This window comes from Lissotriton helveticus, chromosome 1_1, assembly GCF_964261635.1.
Source record: "Lissotriton helveticus chromosome 1_1, aLisHel1.1, whole genome shotgun sequence".
Classification (NCBI taxonomy): domain Eukaryota; kingdom Metazoa; phylum Chordata; class Amphibia; order Caudata; family Salamandridae; genus Lissotriton; species Lissotriton helveticus.
In genome coordinates, this window is record NC_136057.1 from 277,243,945 (window position 1) to 277,268,984 (window position 25,040).

General features: G+C 48.1%; 1 protein-coding gene across 1 annotated transcript in view; it reads left to right on the forward strand.

The window, feature by feature from the left end:
• The window catches only part of LOC144769361 (cystine/glutamate transporter-like), a 368,176-nt gene that overhangs the window by 120,090 nt on the left and 223,046 nt on the right, over positions 1-25,040 (forward strand). The window lies entirely within an intron of this gene.

Consider the following 25,040-nt stretch of genomic DNA (forward strand, 5'->3'; position numbering starts at 1 on the left):
CGCCTGGGGGGTTCTTCAGTGGAGCGAGGTCGTCGGCACAATTGGTGATCCACTGTGCGAGGTTGTGGGCTGCGTTGTTGGTGTCCGCGGTGTCGGCTGGCGGGTTCTGGCTCAGTGATGAAAGGAGCTGGTCTGTGGTGATTCTGCTCCAGCATCTGCGGGGGATTTGTTGCGGGCGGAGGTGGGATGTGGTCTTATTGAAGGTGAAGTGGATGCATCTGTGGTCGGTCCAGTGGAGCCCAGTGGAATGGCTGAAGGAGACGTGGTTGCTGGCGGAGAAGATGGGGTCGAGCGTGTGACCAGCTAGGTGGGTGGGGGTGTTCACCAGTTGCTTGAGTCCAAGGTTGTCGAGCAGGGTGGTGGTGTTGTTGTCGTCGTTTTTCTCCAGGTGGAAGTTCAGGTCCCCTAGGAGGATGTATTCTGGTGAGGCTAGGGCGTGCGGGCTGATGAAGTCGGCGATGGTTTCGCTGAATTGTGTGCGCGGGCCCGGGGGTCTGTAGATAAGTGTTCCTCTAAGGGTGGTCTTGGGGTTGGTGTGAATCTGGAAGTGCAGGTGTTCGGCGGTAGAGAGTGTGTCTTCGTCGTTGTTCGTGATGTCGATGGTGTTCTGTAGATGATGGCAATTCCTCCTCCGGTTTGGTTGACGCGGTCCTTCCGGGTGATCTTGTAGCCATCTGGGATGGCTATGGCGATGTCTGGGGCCAAGGAGGCGTTCATCCAGGTTTCCGTGAGGAAGGCGACGTCTGGTGCTGTTGTGTCGAGGAGGTCCCAGAGTTCGATGGCGTGCTTGTGGACGGAGAGGGTGTTGAGGAGGATGCACTTGAGGTGGTTGTTGTTGATGTTAGGTCCGGTGGGTGATCTGCAGGTTCGGAGGCAGGTGAATTTGCATGCTTGACAGGTGAAGGGTCCCTGGGTTCGCTTCGGGGTTGCTCTGTAGCAGGCGGGTCGGCGTCCGATGTTGAGTGCCTTGAGGGTGGAGGAGTCGTATCTCAGTCGAGCTCCCTGGCTCCGGCGGGGGACAAGGGTTCTGGCGCAGGGCGCAACCAGGCGCGGACGGGCGCAGACGGCCTTGCCTTTGGCTGTGCGGCCTCCCTATGAGGGGTTGTGGGAGGGAGGAGCAGCTGGGAGGCGGGAGTGGGGTGGTGAATGGGAATGGCGGGGGGCGGGGCCGCAGCGGCGGGGAGAAGGCACAGAGGGAACTGGGGAAACGGGGGACAGGACACGGGAGGCGATGCGGGGGAGCAAGGGGCACAGAAGGCAACGAGGCACAAGGCACAACAGGAGAATACAAATAATCACAGAATGCAATGAAAGTAAAAATAAAGTACAGCGAGCAGCAGAATACAAATAATCACAGAATGCAATGACAGTAAAAATAAAATAAAATACCGCGAGCAACAGAGGGAACTCACGCGGCACCAGGGCAAAGCGACAGCGGGGGCAGCGTCACAGGAGGACCGTGTGGCGGCTGGGGGGCGACCTACCTGAGGGCAGGGTCAAAGGTCGCTCCCTGCTTCCATCGTACCTGGTGAGTATTCCAATTGACATCTATAAGGATAACGTCGTCCTGTGGGCACCGGTCCTGACCAATATTTTAAACAGTTGTAACATCAAGGGTTTTCCAACTACCTGGCAGGAAGCTATTCTTGTCCCCATATTTAAGAAGTGGGACAGAGACGATCCTTTATGTTATAGGCCAATCTCCCTCCTTGACTCGCTAATGAAGGTAGCGGGCAGAATTCTTTTAAATCATCTCCAATTATGGGCTGAGGAGAAAGCCGTTTATTCAAAATTTCAGTACAGCTTTAGGTCAGGCCTTGGTACTGTCGACAAGGCCTAAATTTGGCCTTAGTAATAGGTAAATATTCGGCAGCAAAGAGGGGAAATTTATTTATGACCTTTGTAGATCTCAGTTCGGCCTTCGACTGCTTGAATCATGATATTTTGTGGGCTACCTTAGCAGATCTTGGTATTGATTTTAACATTCTTAATTTTTTTAAAGAGCTATGTAGAGGAGCCAGGGCTAAAGTACGCTATGGAAAATTGGGGGAATGAACGCCCAAATTCCCAATTGAGAAAGGTGTCCGCCAGGGATGTATCCTGCCTCCTTTCCTCTTTAATTTATATATAAATGGGGTGGCAGACCATTTATTAAAAACAGAGGTGGACTACCCGCAAATAGAAGGCGAACGTGTCCCTATCTTTCTGTATGCCGACGACGCGGTCATTATGGTGCGAACACAAACTGGCCTTCAGAAGGCCTTAACCAGGTTCGCGGCATACATGGGAGATAGGGGCCTTAGGATTAATATAGGAAAGACCTTCACAATGTGCTCCTCGAACAAGGTAAATATTACCTGCAACATTCATTTAGAAACATCAAAGATAGGCTTAACCGATACCTTTTCCTATTTAGGGATAGTTTTTAACAAAAGGGGTACCTGGAGATCAGCGATCATGACTAGGAATCTAGCTTTTTCACGGGCTATTGGTGCTCTGAAGCAATTCGCAAATAAGCTTGGCGACAGGCCAGTACGCATCCTGATTGACATATATAAGGCGAAATGTGTATCGACGGCTGTGTACATAGCTGGTATATGGGGTGTTGCAGATTGCCATGAAATTCAAACAAAGGAAAATGGTTTTCTCTGCTACCTGCTTGCTGTCCCCAGCTCCACCTCTACCTATGTCTGTCATAACGAATTATCCTTGTCCTTTATCTCAGATCTAATCAAAATCAGTCCTTTGTTGTTGTGGCATAAGAACAGGACTACAGCAGAAACTGCTTTTAACAGGGCGATTATTGCTGATTGTATCAAACTTGAAGGCTCCAAAAAGATCCAGTGGCTCTCTTATGTTCAGGAGTTTTTTAAGAATATCGGGCGCCTTGAATTTTATGATTCCCCTGAGACACTGTCTTCGATCTCCAGACGGGCACTGAAAGAAGATCGACGCTGGTGCCTTGAGAGAAAAAATGCGTCTGTTGTTTATCATCAATTCCTGTTGCAAAATTCTGGGCTACGCTTTATTTGTCACCTGATCAGACAAGTTATAGCAGAATGCTCTTAGCACGTCTGAGAACTGGAAGTTTTTTCAGGAAGTTAACTTTTCCTACCCAAAATGATTGGTCATCGCAATTAACGACTTGTCCGTGTGATGATTCTTCCACTCAATCAATCATACACTCCGTTTTGTTCTGCACATTTTATGAGTGGGGGCAGAAAATATATCTACTACCTCTCCTTAAATCTTGGAACCTGAGACAATGCAGACCAGCTTTATTTAAATTATTGACCTTATCTGATGAAATGACTATCATCGCTGTGTCTAGGTACCTGAAATATGTGATTAGATGCAGATCCACTATGGTTTGACTGAAATCCTCATGAGTTTTTATGACTGCTGTGTTATCTTTACACCCTAGGAGTAAGGGGTGTTTGTTATTTATGAACTATGCACTGTATATGGCTTTGTAAATATCAATTGTTACTGTTTTACTCGATGTAATTACTCTATCTGCTTTTATGATTTTAATGTAAAATCGAATAAAGCTATCTTTGATTTGACCTGGTGAGTCAGCTGTGGCACCCCGCCACTCTCGTATACGGCCCCACGCCTGTCCTGCGACGCCCTGTGCCTCCTGCTGGCGGGACGCTGTCTATCAGCTGCATTCTGAGGCCCACTTCCTGCCAGCCTTTGATGGAATACCGCTTCTACACCTGCTATTACACCCCCCACGCACCTCTGACGGCTGCCAGGCAGCTTGGGGCGATCACCCCTGTCCACTCCGCCTGCGGTCCCCTTGCTGGTGAACAACGAGGCCGCCGCTGCCATGTGCAGTTGATTGCTTGCACTGTGTGGTTCGATGGAGTCCTGAGACCTCCCCACCATCTAGTGACAGACGCCATTGCCTGAGTAACGGCCTCATTGCTTGGTTTAACCCCCCCCGCCTCACCAGAGGCTTCACCGCTCCTGACGCCAGGCGTGGCCCTCACCTTTCCGGGAGGGGGCTTCTTGCCCATACGCCTACAGAGGGCCACTTCAAAATTGCAGCCGGGCGCTGAGCGGATTAGCCTCGACTCAGTGTCGCCTCCGTGCGATACCATCTTACCTTGTCGGCTGCCTGAGCGGATTAGGGTGCTCAGGCCTTCCCGACCTGCTCACTGACGTGCCCACAGGCCCCGTCGCTTGGACGTGGAGGGGCTTCAACCACTGGTCAGCACACCCACACTTAGTCGACTCACACTTGCCCCTCGATGCACAAAACCATCCTCCCACCATCTCGGTTGCCGCCTGACTCCCGCTGACCTATTACCCTGCCATTGGCTGAACAGATGGAAAACAACGAAAATTGACACTATGAACACCCGTATAGACACCCTAATGCACAGAAGCAACCAACATGAAGGACGCTTCAAAGAAGCTGAGCAACATATCTATGACCTGGACGATGCCTCCATCACTACCATTGCCAAAACACTGGATATGGAGAAGGTCCTAAACGTATAGCCGTGAAGAACGAAGACCTGGAATCGTGCTCCAGACACAATAACCTGTGAATCCTGGGAATACTGGAATCCACCGGCAGGATGGAAGAGTACGTAGAACGCATGCTCACCACCGCCTTCGGTAGGAAGGCGTTTTCACCGGTGTTCATCATAGAGAGAGCGCATCTTTCACTGGCCCCTTAACCCATGCCTAGTGCCCCTCCTTGACCCATTATTGCGAGACTCCTTAACTACAGGGACCGGGACGCTGCCCTGCGATTCGCCAGGGAACACAAGAAGCTGCTCTTTGACGGCATAGAAGTAACACTACACCTAGACTTTACAATGGCTGTTCGGGAGGGGGGCAGAAAATTCCTCCCAGTAAAGAAAAAGCTCCAAGAAATTAACATTGAGTATGCTATGCTCTTCCCAGCGCACCTTAAGGTTATTCACCAGGGGAGAAGGTAGGAAAAGTTAAAGGTAGGGCGACGGTCACAACAATAGCTCGGCTAACGCGTCCAACTATCTTAACACGCTGCATTAACACGCTGCATCTTAACGAAGGCACTCATTGAGCACCTCCACGTATTCCCAGAAATACGAACCACTCGGATATAATAAAAACATCCCTAACGGGCCAGATGAGGTTAGACCATTTGACCTGAGCCCTCCCCAAACGTTATTGACGTTATTATTATTCTGACTAACTGGTTGCTGGGGCACTGACAGATCCACACACGAAGGGTGATTATAAAGAATTATATAATGCACCCTTCCTGAGAGGTACTTCCAAGATATGTTTTGATTTGATATGCCCACATGAATGGTATGCACTTCTGTAATCTACTACTGTACAGCAGCGGTAGTGCATAGCCTAATTTTGGATGTGTCTATGAACTAATTTTAAGCCTTTACCCGATATGGAGCTTGGTAATAAAGCCATACACAGCGACCCAAGAGTGTTGCTGGGTCAGAGCTGACCATAAACATGTCACCCGCCCATCCCACCACCACTAGGCAACTGTGTGTAAATAGAATTCATGAAAAATGTTTTATACCATTTGCTGTTGTGCTTGTTTTCCTCCCTTCCTCTCCCCCCCCCTTTTTTAGCCTTAAACCCCTATGGTTCTTTCCCCTTGATGTAAATCCTACCGGGTACTGTTGACACCTAGACACCTTGACCTATAGGTGAGTATACATGTGACCCTCACTATAGGTTGTGGACGGACGCCTGTACAGTAATTGCTGCTGTTTTTAAACCTTATATTTTATTTTTAGCTTTACCTACTAGTGCTGTGTTAAATAGCAGTGTGATATGGAGTCAATACATACTGGTCACTAAATTATCACTGGTATGTCACTATCTTTATGTCACTGCACCCACCACAGCACGGCTTGTTCACGGTCACTAGAAGGGAAATGTTGTCACCAAACCATGGTAATGATCTCTTTTGTCTCCCTAGGCAAGAGCTGTCCCATACAGGTAGTACAACTTTTTTGAACTGATACTTAATAAGTTCATATCTCACTATAGATAGATGTAACCATTAGGTCCTGAAGAATCGCTGCCAGTGTGCATAGGCGAGAAACATGTTGACCTCACGATATGTATTGTAGTCCTGGATCGTTACGTGGAATCCTAATTTTCCAGCGATCATAGGCTACTCACTGTTTTTACTTGTGGCAAGGGACCACCAGAATAAATTGATCTCCGGTACCTTGTGCCACATTTTAACCCACTTATTTACACTATCTGTTCTTCTCTGGCCCCTCACTCGCACTTCACCCTTAGGCAGTTGGTAAAAAGATCTCCGCCAAAGAGCCCCTCTTTGAGGTGACCCCGTTGGGCATTGCACCGCCTGCCCAACGAGGAGCAACCGCCAATGATGAAGCATGACACTCGCAAGGGTGTGTGAGGCCATTAATACCAACATATTGGATACCCAGGGTAGCCCTAAACCGAGCACTACCTTATCCTTTCTTGTGACCGTCGCCCTACCTTTAACTTTTCCTACCTTCTAACCTACAGGAACAGCCGAGTCTGTCTTTGCTTGACTTTGCCCCTTTGGGCTCTAACTGTGGCTGGACCTTCCATTCTGAGGTTTTCCTGAATGGTAATTTGAGCCCTTGGATCTTGTAGAGATCCACTTCCCCTCCTTTTTGACACATATTCACCAGGGGAAACAGCACTTCTTTACAAATCCTCAACACATCTATGACTTTCTTAAAACCTTACCGAGGGTGACAGCGGGCCTTACCGCCCCCTTCATTCGGCTCTCTGAAGCTGATGGCACGTCGGATGTAGAGTGACGAATCTGCCCAGGCACGAGGGTCCTGTGTCCATCTCCATTTAGTGACTTTCGTGGGCACTGACCTCCTCAGAACACCGAGTATCATGCTTCGAACTGCGAATGGTGGTGCTGCTCTCCTCATTAAACGCTTGTCATCCCTTGCTGAAGCAAGGAATAACTGGTTGCCCTCTTTCTAATACCCACTTAGGAAAACCCTACACTGTTTGGTTTGAAATGTTTGACACTATGCGCCTTTTCTCTCTTGTTGGGAGTGTGGAGCATGGGGCCCTTGGGGAAGGCAGGAGGGGACACGGCAGGTTTGGGCTGCTGATGGGGGAGGGGTAGGGGATTGTTTTAACGCCACTTTTTATTGAATCGACTAGCACATGTATGTTCAGGATAGCTGACCAACTGAGACAGCGTCCACTCTCCGCCAGCACTACTCTGCACTACCGCCATGGAAACCCGACATAGGCCTCCTGCCTATAACTTCCTGACTTGGAATGTGCGTGGCCTGGGAGACCCCCGCAAACACCGACACATCCTCTCTTACTTAGACCGCCGCAATGTCCACTGCACTATGCTGCAGGAAACACATCTTAGCCCCACTGCACCCGCTATATTTGCGTCCTGTTGGGCAAACTGCAGAAACTTCTCCTCATACTCCTCCTTTGCCCGAGGGGCAGCTATACTGGTAAAGCGCACACTCACTACACCCCCATTGGATCCCACACCGATCTGCAAGGCTGCTACAGTATCCTTTGGGGTAGAATGGCTGCTCGCTCTATAACTATTGTCTCCTGCTACGGACCAAACACTGATGATCCCAAATTCTTTTGAGTCCTATGGGGGAGGATACTGAACATCGGGTCCACACACCTCATGTGGGGAGGAGATTTTAATGTTACCCTGGATCCAACATTAGACCGTGCACACCCACAACCCCATCATTACTCTAACGCACAATACACTCTCAAACACATTGTCGAAGACCATGACCTGATCGACGCCTGGCGTGCCCTTCACCTGCAACTATTGGAGGGCTCTTGCTACTCCACTGCCCGCTACTCCTCGTAGCGAATAGACGGTTGGCTCCTCACTAAAGAGCCCCACCATGGCTGTTGCATGCTTCCCACATCTCCCGTACATACTCCGATCACTTGCCGGCGCTCATCACCCTCACGCCCCCTCACAAAGAATCGCCCTTCATGTCCTGGCGCCTGGCCCCTCAGACCCTGCTAGACCCAGTGTTCAAGACAGAACTACAACAAGACATAACTGATTTTTTTTCCCGTAATGACAACTCCGTCTCACAATATTCCACAGTCTGGGAGGTCTTTAAGGTCACCATACACGGAATTTGTATCGCCAAAAGTGGAGGAGTCTTGAGGGAAATCAGCATCACGCTCCGTAGGTTAGAACTGGAGCTCAAGCAGACAGAAACACAGATGCAGGCTGCATCCACCCCTGAATTGCAGGTGTGCCTGAGAGACCTGCTCACTGACTTTCAGGAGACGGCCGAGAGAGAATGCAAGTTCAGAGGGAAATACCACCAGGTGTGCGGCTATGTAGAAGGTAAAAGACCGGGCATAGCACTCGCATCCCTGATCCGCCCCCCTAGATTCTCCAATACCACCCTTGAAATCGCAGATGGGGATGGCCTGCTACACAGGAACACCCCAGATATAGTAGACCTCTTCAGAAGGTTTTACAAAACCCTGTACACGACACACAGAACGCAACCCGTAGACTTCTCCCCCTTCTTCGATGATACCGCAAAGGCCTTGCTGTGAGATAACGAAAGAGAATTTCTCCTTGCGCACCACGAGGACGAGGAGATTATATCAGCTATAATGCAATTACAACCAGGCAAGGCCCCGAGTTGGATGTCCTCCCGGACGAATTCTACAAAACATACTGCCATTTACGCATCCCCGTACTGCGGCATGTCTTCGAGGAAGCACGTGAAACTGGCATACTACCCCAGACAATGCGAGAGGCACTCATAGTCTCCCTGCCGAAACCGGGCAAGTCGGCCTTGCAGTGCAACTCATATAGACACCTCTCCCTCATCAATGTCGATGCTAATATCTTAGTTAAGTTGATTGCTAATCGCATCAAGCCCCTCATGACCGCTCTGGTCCTTCCCGACCAATTGGGGTTTGTACCAAGCAGAGGCACGTCTCACAATCTGCGCACCCTGTTTGCTGTCTTCCAAGATATTGACCCTGACATGAGCGCTGCGGCCGTCTTTCTTGACCTCACTAAGGCGTTTGATTGCATAGAATGGGATTATCTTGCCTTTGTCCTGCAATGTATGGGGGTTCTCACTCCTTTTCTAGCCTGGATTAACCTGCTATATACTGGCCTACGGGCTAGCATCATGGTCAACAGCGTTCGATCCGCCCCTTTCACAATAGCAAGAGGCACTCGTCAAGGGTGCCCTCTTTCGCCCCTTCTTTTCACCCTGGCTATTGAATCTCTGGTTGCCAAAGTCCAACAGCACTTTCGAGACCACGCTCTCATCTATCCAGAGAGACAAATACTAATCTCCTTATACACTGACAACCTCACCCTATACCTCCGCAATCCAGAAGAAAATCTCAATCCCATTCTCAGGTTACTCATCCTCTTTGGTCAACTCTCCGGGGTCAATATCAATTGGGGAAAATCTCAGATTTACCCCCCTTACGGACCGCACTACGCGCTTCACGCCTGACTTTTCCCTCACATCGCACTTCAACCGGAGGTACTGACGGACAGAGCAGGGCCTCCTACACCGAGCAGTTGCCGGTTGAGGTGAGGCTTACTCCCACAGATAGCTGGGAAAGAAGACTACATACCTACCTACCGTCTAGTATAGATCTAATGAAGTACTGGTAGGGTGGTTTATGACCACGGATGTATTCATTATCTTCGATATTTTGTAAAATTTTGTTACACATTGTTTAATATTGCAGTAGCATACTATCCTGACTAGGTCCTGACGAAAGCCGGTGATTGTTACCCTTACGACTGAAACATGTTGACCTTACCTATTGCCATAAGATAGTTATTTTTTAAAACTATCAGGTTGTTTTTAAACATGACATTTGGACGATTCCGAATAAACATATTTTTCGCCCTCATAGTCATTTTTAGTTCTCACGTTCACACTGCACTGCACACCATCAGCACTAACATACTTTGAAAGCACTTCGGCTGAGTTTACCAGGAGAAAGAGGTTGAATGCCAGAATAGGTAGCCTATGAGCAACACTGGCAACACAGACTTCACTCCAACCTTTCCCAGATGACGATGCTCCTCCAGAGTGGTGGGCTGATGGGATTTGTTCTCAAGCCGGGTGCTAATCAAATTATCTGAGTCTGATGAGCTTTCCTTCTGAGCATATGAATTTGGTCTGTTAAATTGACCAACTATCTCCTATTTTGCTTTATATATATATATATAATGATATCCTGATGTCAGAGCCTTTTTGCTAGCGCCGGGATGCCCCGTTGGGGCCGCTGCGCGCTTTATAAAATACACAAATAAATAATAAATAAATATATATATATATATATATATATATATATATATATTTTTTTTTTTTTTTTTTGCACTTGGGGTGTGGAGTGGAGATTATTTTGGTCGGTAAACATTATCCCCTAGACCCCCTTTTTATAACATATTTTCTGTGACAACACATTCACCTATCTATGCATAGTCCTCTCCTGAAACCGGAATGAATTGATGATGGCCAACTACGGGTAGGCGCTTGATCTACTAACTGAGAAAATCTCCAGGTGGATAGCACTACCCCTCTCCATGGCTGGGAGAGTCTACTTATAAAAATGGTGGTCCTACCCAAACTGCTATACCTCTTCATTAATATCCCCTACGCCCCCAGCCGCTATTTTTTTAAAACCATTAAAACCCAACTCACTCGCCTTGTCTGGTGTGGGAAACAAGCCAGGCTGCGCTGGGACACCCTCACGCGACCCTTCAGCGCCGGGGGATTTGAGGTACCAGACCTTGAGTTATACTTCAGCTGCGCTCAGGCTCCGTTCGCATCCTACTGGATAAATCCCACCTGGTGACGACGGATACATGGCACCAACACCGTGTTCCACCTACCTGAGCACCCCTGCCGTCCCGAGATGCTTAGCCTCCACCACTGTACAATGCACCACCTGCGCCTGGCGTGACCTTGCTAGAAGACTACACAGCACTCTACTTTACTCCCCCCTACTACCCTGACACTGCAGGCACGATGTCCCGGTCACACAGGAAGGCGGCTGCCATCGCCTTCTTCGTAAACTGTCCATCCAGACCTAGGGGAAACTTTATGTCAATGGTACATTTTGCACCAGTGAGGAATTCTTCGGCATGTTGTGTCACTCCTATACCGCACCATCCAAAGAGACCGCAAATACGACCGTCCCCCAGCCAAGGGTCAGTGTGAGGAGGAACTGGGGTCACCCCTCACAGAAGACCAATGGTCCTTCTGCTGTCGCCAAACTGGAAATATCTCCGCCAGCAGTAGACTGTGCATCATTCACTACAAGTACATTCACCACCTATATTACACACCTGCACACTTGCACCGTCTGCACCTTCGCGACAACGACCAGTGCGATTGCTGCGGTAGTGAGGGAGCAGACTTCAGGCACCGAGCTTGGGATTGCCTGCCCATACCAAGCTTCTGGAAGGAGGTATTCCTAGCACTTGACCAAATGACTGGGCTACATATTTCTGATGACCCCCTAACCATGCTTCTGGGATACACTGAGCCGCTGGTCGCCAAGGTGCGATGGTATGTTTCCCTAACGCTCCTTCTTGCCAAGAGGCGGATCGCCTGTAGGTGGGGAAGAGGGAGAGCCCCCAAGTTCAAAGATTGGCTACAAGATTTTATCTATTGTCAAGAGTAATTACACATTCAGGCCAAACTCCTACCACCTTCCTCCCATCCACGCGATATATGGGCTCCGCTTCAAACCTACCTCCTTGAGCACACCATTGCCACAGACACAGCCACTGAGCCTCGCACGGGCGACGATGGGATTCATGACATAGATGTTAACTGATGCATTTGGGATTTCACTTAGGCCAGGGTATAATGACCAAAAAGGCGACAGAGTATAGGATAAAATCACATACTAGATCATCTGTTCAGCAAGAATCAGCATAAATGGGTATCTTCTTCTCTTAAACTTGCTTAAAGTTGTAATGTTGTTTTCTCATATGGTTCTAGATCAAAATGTTCATGACCTTTTAATGCTACTAGCCAAATTTGTCCCACCTGATGCGGCTGGCCGGTTGTGGTTGTAGGCAGCTTGCTGTGTACCTTATCCCCGCCTATGATGCTTTGCAGAATGCTACTTTGCGATGTCAGCCCGCACAGGGATGTAGGCATCATGCTGTGGTCAACTACTCTTAACATCAATAAAAGTTTTTGAAAACGTAAAAAAATAAAAGTACATTTTTTTGTTACTTTTCTAACTCAATGCTGGATACCTAGATTCAGCACTGGGACATTTCCTGCAAACAGGTAAGTAAATACGTTTTGGTTATTTGTGCGATTTTTAAAGAATATTTTTAGATTTCAAAACTCCACAGTTAGAAACTTTTTGGAAGAAAATTGTCAATGTTATCCTATGAAGGAAAAACAGGTTAACAGTTCACAGGTAAGCAATCGACTGTGAGATTTAAGGTTCTGGGGGTTAGACTCAGGGGTCCCCCAGGGTCAGTGAAGCACTGTTGTTGCACCCTCAGCGGCACTAGGGCGGCCGGGTGCAGTGTTGAGGCCCGATGTAATCCAATGGGGGATAGGGGGCCTCCTGTTGGTGGCTGCTGGCAAGCAGACCACTGGGTTGTGGGTGCAAAGCACCTAGGGTTAAGGTCAGGGCAAATGGGGAAACAAAGTAGCACAAAATGTGCACCCTCAGTGGCACTGAGGCGGCTGGGTGCAGAGTGCTGTTTCGACATCGGGTTGTTTTCTATGGAGAACCTCCGGTTTGCCAAAGCACTGCAGGCCGGGAGACTAAGTGTGCAACCACCACTTGGAGAGGTAAGTTGGGAAGTCAAGGCCGTGGGATTTTAGGTGCAGGGTTGCCTTTTGGGGTCGGATCTTTTTACCAGCTCCGGTCGCGGTCAGGGGGACCTACCAGATTTAGGCTGCAGGCGTCGGCTGGAGGCTTGAGGCAGGTCAGGGGTCACCGGAGCTCGGGTCAAGATCCCCGGGGTGACCTCCTCATGCTGGTTTTCCATTCGAGCTCAGGCTGCTCTCGGCGGGTGCAAAGTGGGCTGGATTCACGGTCTCTGGCTGCTGCCAGAGGTTGCATTTGGACAAATCCGGTGTTCACTGGAGAAGCAGTCTTTGTAAGTGAAGGCAGGCAGGTCCTCCAGGGTTTTCAAGGTTGCTGGCTGCAGGACACACCAGGATTCCGCTGGAGCTGGTTCGAGGGAGACAGGCCTGTAGGGCTGGGGCCAAGTCAGTGAGTGAAGTAGTGTGGCTCACTGGTTAGAGGCGGCAGACCCGAGAGCAGAGGACGGCCCGGGACCAGGGTTCGATTCCCGGCGCGGCAGGTTTCTGGACCAGGGTCAGCGGACTCGATAATTCTCTCGCCTCGGTGCCCACTCTGATCAGCGATCACACTCGGCAACTCTGGGCATTAGCTTGCCTCATCTTCACTAACGGCCCCACCAGACCGCCGGGGATGCCTGGTCTCACCCTGGAGATACCCATTAAGGGACCATCTCTCAGGGAAGCCAGGAAGGGTTTCGCAGCGGTCGAAGCGCCTTGGGACCCTACGGGTAAGTAGTGCGCTATATAAATGCCTATACATTCTATACAGTGGGTGGCTCCCTCTTGTTAGCTGGCTGCATGGCTAATCGGTCCTTTTTCTTCTTTTCTTCTTGTTGTCGGGCTGGATCACAGGAAGCAAGGTTCAGGGTGCCCCTAAATACTAGATTTAGGGGTGTTACAGATAATTACAGGGCAGGGACCAATGGGTCCCTTCCCTGGGGTGGGTACATCCCCTATCATGCCACCCTCCAGTGGGAGGGGGGCAGGAGCCTGTCCCTGGTTGGCTAGGTCCCCCCATCCTCAAGATAGCGGGGACTCATAGTTGTGTTCCACCTTGCCTCCCCCACCTGAGAGGTGAAGTTGGCAGAGGTGGGCACACCTCTTTCCCTCACTTGTTTTTCCCGCCAGTTCTCCCGCCCAAAGTGGGGCGTAGAACCAGTGGGGACCAGTTGCTGAAAGCACCAAATGGTCCTGAGAGGTTCACAAAGGCTTTTGAAGCTTCCCCTTCGTGAACCCTGCCCATCCTGGTGGAGGAGGCTTGGCACCTCATCCCAGGATGTGCATTGTTTCAGGCTCCCGAGAGCAGCAGGCTCTTGACCCAGGGGTCCAGAAAAATGTCTGTTGGTGGTAGCCTAAGCAGCCACTCAGTCGGATCACTAGAAGTTGGTTGAGTGTCAGGGGGCATCTCTAAGATGTGCATTTTACATTAAATCCCATACTGGCATCAGTGTGGGTTTAATGTGCTGAGAAGCTTGATACAGTCGTCAGTGTAGCCATTATGGTATTGTGGAGTTCGTACTGACAAACTCCCACATCATATACTCTTAATGGCAGAACTGCACTTATAATGCCCAAGAATGGACTTGGGCACTGTAGGGGTACAGGACTCATGCACCTGTACCCTCGCCACTTGTATAGTGTACACTGCCAGAGGGGTGACTGATGTATGCCAAGGCAGTGGTTTGTGGACATGGCTTACAGGGCGTGTGCCATGTTGACTCTTCACTTTGTTCTGCACCAAGACATGCAGCCTGCAAAGGCAGTGTGGGTGTGTCAGGGTACAGGGCCTTTAAGGGTGGCACAATAAGTGTTGCACCCCTTAGAGGCCTTCTCTGGTCGCAGTGACCTGGGTACCTGTCGTACCATTTACCGGGAGCTGACATGTGGCCAGAGATGCCAATTAGGTTTTAGGCTTCAATACAATTTTTAAGGAAGGAACATAGGCCCTGGGTACCTGATTAGCAGGAGCCCAGGTCACACTCAGTCAAAGAACATCAGCAATTCAGCAAAAAGTAGGGACATACCATGCAAGAAAGAGGGCACTTTCTCACATACACTAGTTACACACATTAGTTTTTTGTAATATTGGAATGCAATACGTGGAATATAAATATTACATTCAGGACCATACCAGCATCTTCACCATTCCCCCAAATCTTTATTCGTGTGAGGGCCATGTCCAAATAATATACATTAGCTTTTCTATGTATTATCTGTGGTGTCAATTGGGTGTGTGAGGAGATGTATTTTGAGGGGATCCCATATGTCCCTGGGCCTCGAGGCTAATGGCAGCAATTCCGCATAGGAAAGTGTTTGATCCTGTCAAAATAGCGTGTCTTGAATTTAGGAGCTCTGCCCCATCCACATCTACATGCTATTCTTCGCTTGGCCAGTAGCAGCCCTAATGAAGTGAATCGTTGGTACCCTACCTCTACAGCCTCTGTGTAGTTCAGGAGAGCAGTTAGTGGCAAAACCCGAGTCAGGGGTGCTTCAAACACTTGCTTCCATTATCCTCTTCCAAGCGAGGTGTAAAAAGTCTGCCTTTTCCATCCCACACCTGTCACAACAGTCGTTATCCCACAGTTTATGCTTATACATTTTAACAGGTGTTTGATATATGCGGTGTAAGAAGTTCTAATGTATAATACATAAGCGACAACTGGATGATACCTGCTCTGTCTGTTTGCAGCATTAAAGCCACTGTTTCTCTGTTATTGCTTGTCCGAGTTCTATCTCCCATTTCTACCGTGCATCACATCGTACTGTGGTTTTATTGCTGTATATTTTATGGTATAGCGTAGACACCACATGGGAACCTGTCTCCTTTAGTAACAGTGTATGTAGTGGAGTAAGCGTTTGTGGTTCTTGTGGATATGATGGCATGTGTTCTTTAATGCCCTGCCACAAGTTGACAAATAAGAATATGTCCATGGTAGAGGGTGTGGATGTAGCGAACATCTGTTGTAATGTGTCGAACTTCCCTTTCAAATATAAGCCACCCCAGCATGGGAATGCGCATGCGCATGGCTATACGCTGCTACGTTTTCACTGTGCATGTGACCTCTGTAGGGCCGGTTTCTCTGGGTTGAGGCATGCACAGCTTGACCCCCTCCAAGGGTATGGGATCTGCCAGACATTGTTCCACCGCTACTTGCTGTATGTACTTAGGTGGATGGAACCAGTATTGGGCCTAATGGGCTTGTGCGCAGATATAGTATTGTTGTTATTATTATTATTATTATTATTTCATTTTGTGGAGCTCAACAGCTACCTCCGATGGAGGTGTCCCAGCGCTAACAGTGAGTAGAGAGAGGGGAATATGTCCTGATGAGTAAGCTGGAACATCGAACCATCCTTGAGCATAGGGCCTAGTGAGCACATCCCACTTGTAGGACTTGGCCTTTTTGGCTAAAGTTCCCTAAACTTTTAGCTTTCCCCCTAGACTGTTTTCCTGACATAGAGTTGCCAATTTAGATGCTTTAGGTACTTTGCCACTGCTGATCAGTGTCAAAGTACAAGGGTTCCCTATGTAAAGTGTAATGGTAATTGGTTGGCCATGATTGGTATGTTTGCCTTACTAGTAAAGTCCCCAGTGATGTGCACTGCGTGTGCCAGGGCTAGTAACGCTAAGGTGCTCGGAAATAAAGGAACTCAGGCCTGCAGTGTAGGGCCTGCGCACAGTTTGCTAAGTTAGCATGTTGTCCTGACAAGTGCAACCACTTGTCAGGCCTTACTTTCCCTTTTGCGTACCCTGTGGTAGGTCCAGGGTAACCCCTGGGCAGGGTGCAGTGTAAGTAAAAAGCAGGACAAATATTAAGGTGTGTTATGTCCTGACAGTGAAAAACACTCCATTTTGTTTTTCACTGCTGAAAGGCCATCCTGCCCAGAGGGCAGAATGGGGAGACTGGGTGTGGTGTTTGTTAGCCTAGTTTCCTATAAGTTTAAAATGGAGAAGTGAAGTTTAGTATGTATGAACTCACAGTGTCATAATACACTTTTCTATGAAAGTGGTTTTGACATTGTGTGTTCAGAAACACTCTTTTAGAAAGTGGCTGAGTTTTGTGCTTTAAGCATTTCTGCTGTGTCTCTGCTGAATGTGGATTGGCTTTCTGGATCTGAGAGGTGAGAGGAGCTGGGAGAGGTCTTGACCCAGGGAGAGGTTGAGGTGGCACCAGGCTGCCCTGCATCTGGAGAGTAGGGGGAGGAGAAGCCCTGTGCTGGTGCTATAAACCGATTGACCCATCTCCTGCTGAGTGATTAAGGATCCAAACCCCAGTATCAAAGGGGAAAAGGTGACACTGGGAGGGAGACACCCAGAATTGATTTAGGCAGGAATCAGGGACCCCTGAAACTTCAAAGACATTTAGGGGTATAACTATGAGATCTGAGGCCCCTGAACGTTGGAATATAAGTGGATTGAGACGGAAAAGGCTTAGACCCATTTCGTGGTCAAGAAGAACGTCTGCTAGGGAAAGAACAACTGAAGAGACTGCTGGGAAGGACAACCCCTGGCTTCGTGATCTTGGGCTGGTCTGCAGTTTGCTGTTTTAACCAAGGAAGAGGCTGTTGGGGCTGTGCTGTGTATGATGGGTCCCCCTGCTTTGGTGCAACCTGGAACTGTGGAGGTGATCAGCTGATCATTGTGTGCACCAGAAGAAAGTGAGTCACTGCAGTGCAGTGTGTGTGTCTTGGTGCCAACTGAGACGGCAGGAAGGAGTGCCTGGTGAACGTGAACTCAGAGTCGACGTGAAGTCACGTCCGCGCTGTGTGTGTCTAGAGGAGACCCGGAGGGTGCTGTGGTGAACGTGCACCCGGAGTAACATATTCTCAGAGGCGTGGGGTACACTGCCCTCCGGCCTCCTGAGACTTTCCTAACAGCCGCTGCCCGGGCCGGCAACCCCAGAGGAGTTCAGCTGCCAGGCAGAGTCACTGAGGCCCATTAAGAAAGTTCGGCACAGAAGGCCCAGTACGCTGAAGGAGGAGAGGAGAGTGGGGTCGCACCCCCAGGTAATGTGGATCATTACCTGGGCGGGGTGCGGGTTTGAGTGGACACTCTTTCAGCCTCTCAGTCCTTCTGGTGATGTGAGCCTTTGCTTTGGCTCAGATTGAGGCCCGTACAGACCAACGGAGTTGCAGAACTGGGGCCAGAGTGAGAAGCTGCACTTTGTCATTGTGGATAGGTGTGGTGGCAACTGTTATTGAAGAGGCTGATTGTCGTAATACACTTTGCCAATATGGCTGCTAACGAACTGCCGGACTGTCTTATGACACCTGACATTATTTATACATAACGAAGTACACAATTGTAGCGCTATGCATTGCATTATTTCTCCATTGCTAAGTACAGGATTGCAGTGGCCCGCATTGCCTTATTTCTTCATTGCAAAGTACATGATTGTAGCTACGCATTGCATTAACCCTTAATTGCAAAGTACATGATTGTAGCAGTATGCATTGCATTATTTCGTCATTGGAAAATACGTGATGGGGATGTGATGCATTGCATTATTCCTTAATTGCGCAGTACATGATTGTAGCGGTACGCATTGCATTATTTCTCCCATTGCAAGTTACCGTGTTGTATTGTTAAGCCTATTACCCTTTTATTATATGTTGGCTTTTGTATTGTGTGGTCTGGTCGTATATCTTTTTATATAAAGTTTATACTCTTTTAATCAAACTCGTGTGGAGTCTATTTGTTGTGTCACCAGTGGGTTGCTGTGGGCGTGGTTCCACAAACTGTACACTCGTGCCTTGGAGATAGGCCTAGCTGCTCGTGTCAAGCTACTAATGGGGTGAGCAGGGCTATCTCAAACGGTGTCCTTACATGGCCTAAGGTTGAGTGGGAAGTCCTAGGTTGTGCATTTGGTGACAGTGGTGCGGAACGGGGACTCCGGCTTCCAACACCACTTCAATCTGGGTTGTTTGACACCCCATATTAATCTTTTCGGTGTGAAGAGCTTTAAAATATTGTCTACCGGGGTCAAATGGGATGTTCATGAATGAATACAGAAGCTTGGGGAGAATAACCATCTTTATTAGAGAGGCGCGTCCCGCCATAGATAGGGGAAGAGTGACCCATCTCATGACACAGCTGGTGATGTGTTCTAAGGTTCTTCCATAGTTTAAGCGCATTAGTTCCTCCCGTTCCAAGGTGATATAGATCCCCAGATATTTCACCTTGGTGCCCCACCATTCTATTGGGAAGACAGGGTCAAATGATATCGTGGTTGTGGTGAGGGGGAAGATCTTGAACTTCTTCCAATTTATATGTATTCCTGACAATTCCCCAAAATGGACAAACTTACGCAATATGGGATTTAGATTCTCCTGAGGGTTTCTGATATACAATGTAATATCATCTGCGTATAGGGAGACGAGTATTGGGTGCATTTTGCACCGCAGAGCTGTATCTTGATGATGCTGTCTCACTTTGGCAGCAAGTGGCTCGATTGCAAGAGCAAAGAGGAGCGGGGAAAGTGGGCATCCCTGCCTTGCGTAACAGAGAATGGTGAAGAGACCAGGCCATTAACCCGGACTTTGGCTACTGGTGAGTTGTACAATAAACGTATCCATGTCAAGAATCCTTTGGGCATACCTATACATTGCATTACGTTGAATAATAGTCCCATTCGACTGAATCAAAGGCCTTTGTGGCATCTAAAAAGACCGCTGCAAGTGACAAATTGGAGTCCACATTATGCAGCATAGAGAATAATGTCCGAGGTTATGGGATGTCGCTCTCCCTGGAATGAAGCCCTCCTTATCAGGCAACACTAGTTTCTCCATCAGGAGGCTCAACCTATTGGCAAGCATTGTAGCAAGTATTTTGGCGTCATTATTAATGAAGGACAGCGGTCTGTAGGGATTGCATGAATCTGTGGGTTTGTTTGGTTTTAAGAGAGAGGTAATGGGGGCTACCCTCATAGAGCTCGGGAGAATGCCTGTTTCTTGGGCTTCTTCATAGACTTCCTTTAGTATAGGGTTCAATTGATCTATATAGGTTTTGTAAAAGTCTATTGGAAGGCCATCTGACCCTGGGACTTTACCAGATTTCATCTGCATGATGGCAGCATGTATCTCATCCGCCTCAAATGGTGCTGCAAGGAATTCTCTCTGCGTATCCCCTAACCAACCAATAGCTACATCCTTCAGTTAGTTAGAAAGGTCTAGTGGGAGATGCCTATGAGTACTGGACAAATTTGTATAATATGCTGTAAAAGTGTCTAGTATGGCTCTGCTGTCTCTATGACTCATCCCAGCATCATCTGTTAATTCTACAACATAATTAAAGAAACAGGGTTTCCGGATCCGTTCGACCAGGGCTTTGCCTGGTCATTCCCCTTTGCCGTACCTACGTGCCGTGAAATATTTCCCCCTGAAGCGGGTCTCCCTTTCTGCAGTAGCTTTATATTCGAGAGTGTGTCCCTGAAGGTTGCCTGGAGTGTGCCATTGATATCATTCCCCATTTCTCCTCAAAGTTTTTCAAGCTCTCCCTCCAAGCGATGCAAGTATTGTTGTATGTCTCGCAGGACTCCGAAACTCTTGGCCGTGCAAAAGCCACGTATTGTGACCTTGAAGGCGTCCCGTACCATACCTATATATGTGACAGTGCCTACATTCCTTTGGAAAAAATATGTCATTTATTGTCCCATTTTGGACTTAAAAAACACAGTGTTTCTGGAATGAGTCTCCATCTTCTGGGAGCCATAGCGCTGGAGGGGATAATGCCAAGCAAACCGGGGCGTGATTGGAATATGTCCTGGCCAGATGTTCAGCCTTAACTATCCATGGCCCAGTGTCCCAGGTGACTACCCAAAAGTCCAGCCTAGCCCAAGTTGAAAGCATTGTTGTGTAATGTGTCCTTCCTTTTTCTCTGGGTGAATATACCTCCATGCATCCAAGAGACCATTATCAGCAAGCATATCAGACAAAATACCATGGGTCTTAGTGTAGTGGTGTGGGAGAGGATTAGATCGATCATTAACAAGGTTTATAACTGTGTTAAAATCTCCTCCCCATATTACATGCGTGGAACCTATTTCAATAATTCAACCCCAAAGTGTAGTATAGAACTCTGGATCATCTACATTTGGGTCATAGCAGATGTCTTTTCTCTCGGGCCAGTTTCAAAGCCATGTCACAGTCTCGAAAGTTGAGGAAATGAGCAATGATCGGGTGCGGCTGGCTACCAGGGGGAGGTTTGGGGCCCAATGAGTGACGTGCCCTTTCTATTGTCAGGTGCTGCGAGAAGGCTTCATTGCCTAAAGTTCTGCGCAGTAGGCGTTCTATGAATTCCTCCATCTTACCAGTATTGGTACTTTCTGGAAGTCCAATAATACGCACATCATCACGCCTACTGCGCACTTCTAAGTCCTCATTTTGGCAGCGATTACTTTAAGAACCTTATCCATTTTCGCGATATGCTTTTGCATTTGCGTCGTGTTGTCTTCGCTGTCCGAAATGTGCTTCTCCACCTCCACAATCCTCTCTTCATTCTTGTATATAACATGACCAAGCGAGTCCATTCGGGCATTCATGGAATCCATTTCGGACTCTAAAGAGGTGAGGCTATGTTGCATTGCGAGCAAGACGGCTTTTACATCATCTTCCCGGGAGATCTCTGGGTCTTGTGTCCACTCTGCACCTGCGTTATCTAGTTCATCCGCACTGGACCGCATGACAGTTTTTCTGGCTTTGAAGGGAAGCTTTGATTGCTTGCCCTCCGTCTTCCCCATAATGGGCTCAAAGCGATATTGCTGTGCACAATACGAATTACCAAGTGGGCATGCCGATGTGATTGTTGATTCAGTGTTTCTCAAGGGGCGTAGGAGGATCTAGCATCCCAAAGTGACAGCAGGTCTGTGGTTTAGATATTTAGCAGATGACTTCTAGAGTGACTGTATTTATTTCAATCTGTACTGTTAAGTGGAGTCAATTTATTATACTTGTGTAGTTGTGTTGGGGTGCCCCATGTGGTCAATCACCCAGCCAGCATAGAGTGTGCATGCTACACCACCAAGTCTGAGGCAGTGACCCAAGCCCCAGAGCTTAGCACTCTCCAGGCTGTATGCGCATCTACCGGGCTGCAATAGATGAAGTTCCTTGGCAAGCGTGAAACACTGCAGGTCAGCACTATATGGAATTCTCCCACTTTACATATGTACTAGGTTCCACTCTATATGGGGCGCATGGATAATGGCAAAGCAGTAGGTATTATACTGTCCAAATGGCATACTCCAGTCGTTAGGGCTGTAGCAAGTAATAGATCCTTCGGGATATGGTGAGTCTTTACTGTGCAGTAAACGTCTGCACAAGCGCTCAGCAGGCACACATCTAAAGATTATCGCTGAAGTCAGGTATTCCGTTTCTATGTTTAGAGGCCGTGGTATCACGCAAGATGGCTGTGGCAGTTAGAGCTGCCTCAAGTGAGTTCGGCAATGGTCTTTCCCAGGCTCCCCATTTCACTGTTGCATATTGCCTCTGATAAGCTGGGAAGCGCAATATGCTACGTAGGGGGAGGATCAATCAGCGGCCTTACTTGTGTAGCGCTGCACGCTGCTACAGTGTGATTCCTCTGGAGCAGCCCAGTTCCCACGTGTGCACTGGGGGCTCAATTGCCAGTGAATGCCGGTGTGCTGTCAAGTAGTTTGCACCGGCGTCCCCGCGCTGCTAGATATGCGGGCACTGTCACGTTCTTGGGGCTCCATACTCCCCTATTATGGCATCATCGGGTAGCAGAAAGTGATGCAAACAATCGGCATGACCTCAAGGTCGATTCAGTCACTCTTGGGCAGGATATTGATCAGGATAATGCTGCTAAGCAGCAAGAGCCTCACTGCATTGTGGCCATATTGGTCCTGTGCCACTTAGCGGCCCCCACACCTAGATATGTATACAATACCAATAAGTCAATGAAAACAAATATACACAACTGACATATTACCTCAAAATAATGTTTAAACATGTTGTTAAAGCATCAAGACAACATGTATAGTGTTCTACAGTTAGTCTATGGGGTAGCAATATGTTTTAACCCTCCGTTACACAGTCCAAAGAATACTGTTCGGCCCTTTCTAGTGGTGGTCGGAGCACTTTGTCTATTTTGAGGTGATGTTGTGGTTTATGTCACCGATATTGCGCAAATCAATATATAATCTTTAAGGTTAATGATAGCGCTTGGCCACACCCAAATATGAGCCGACGTGTTTTGACCTTCGTGTTGAGCCTGGAGTGCATTTCAATGAAGGTCTTCTTCAGGACTGGGAAACTTTACAGAATCTGGCTGAATTTTTATGTAACTACGAGTTCAGTCCACCCTTAGTAGAATGTTTTGAAAAAATGCAATATGATTCAAGCCTTCCAAGCCCTCTGCCAATCCATAAATGCAAAGATTATTTCTGCAGTTATGATTTTCAAGATCTTCAACATGTTTTTGAGATGCGCTACTTCAACTTGATGATGGTGAATATGTTGAGTAACTTCTTGTATGCCTCCAACTCTGTGTTTCACTTCAGTGACTCTAGTATCAGTTAAAGTCCATTTATCATCCAGTTTCTGAAGTTTTGATTTGTTTCCCCCATTTAGGGTTTAAGAGCCCTTATTTCCTCTAGAAGAAACTCGTTGTAGGAGATGTTACACGAGAAGATGTGTCTTTTTGATAGGTTTATGAGCAGCGTCAGAGGAAGATGCACCATTTTTCAAGCCAGATTTAGCGGAATACATGCTTGTGGAAGGGGGGCTCCGAAACATTTACTCGTGCAAAATATGACGGGTGTCTTTCATGGTATACCAGCATTGTGTTGAGAAAGAGGGAATAGGGGGTGGAGGTGTCACAAAACGCCTAAATAGCAAGCCAGATTTGGAAGATGGAAGTTGCCTCATATGTATAATATGACCCATAGAGGGTAAGCAACTTAGAGATGAGATTAGATTAGAGATGAGGAGAAGATTCACAGTGTATATATGAGATCAAACTACATATGAAAGAATAAGGTGGCACAGTCAGGAATCCTTAGCAGAAGAATTTCAACAGAAATGGTAGTAAAAGAAGCAAGGTCATTACTAGTATGCCAGCAAAACCATTATGAGTTGACATTTCTTTTCAGCTTGATGCATGCAAAATGGCGCTTGCCAAGTTCCTCAGATGTGTTGCCATGAGCATTGTTAAAGAGGGCTAATAAGTGGAAAGAGCATCTTCCACTACTTGCGACTTAAATGTTTTTTGTTGGCTGGCTGAAAAAACATGGGAAATAGCCCATTTTACCTCCTGACCTCCGCTGAACTTTGGCAATGAGCGGCCATCTTCAATACTTTCCATACCTCTACAATCATTTGTTTAAAACAGATACCTCTAAATGGCCCTCAAATGCATTGTGACTAACCCTGGGTGCAATTATACGCTCTGCCCACGGAGTGTACGTAGTGTTGCCTACTTCGTACTTTGCAAAGTAGGCGTAGCAGGCAACACTACGCACGCTCCGTGGACGGAGCGAAGTTGCCCTCCAGCCGCCTCCCTCCCGCCCTTTTCTACATGGTTCTATTAATGTAAAATACATTTTAAAGTACATTAAAAACACTTACCGTCTATGCAGTGTCCCGGGGCTCCATCTTCACATGACGCGGCGAGTTCTTCTAGCCGAATGCGCATGCGCGGGCGCCCGCGCATGCGCATTTCTTGCGAGAAATGCGCGGGCGCCCGTGCATGCACATTTGGCTAGAAGAACTCACTGCGTCATCTGAAGATGGAGCCCCGGGACGCTGCATAGACGGTAAGTGCTTTTAATGTACTTTAAAATGTATTTTACATTAATAGAACCATGTAGAAGAGGGTGGGAGGGAGGCGAGCGGAGCGTAGTGGGGCTACGCGAAGTGTATGGGTGGGCGTAGCGCTCTCCCCACTTCACGAAGCTTCGCATAGCCCCACTACGCTCACTACGCTCACTACGCCCAGGGTTAATTGTGACTAACTACGGTGTCATCTTGAGTTCCAAAGCTGCTACAGCCTACTGCAACCACTGACTGCTTAACCTAGCTACCCCTGAACAGACAACAGTACAAAGGAAGTGAAAGGTTATTCTTTTAGAGACAATAGTACCTTAGGCTGTTGTACACCAGTGGTAAATGACAAAATCAATTGTCCGAAAAAGTGGCTGGGATTCATTTAAGTAATCTTCAGTTATGAAACAAAATCAA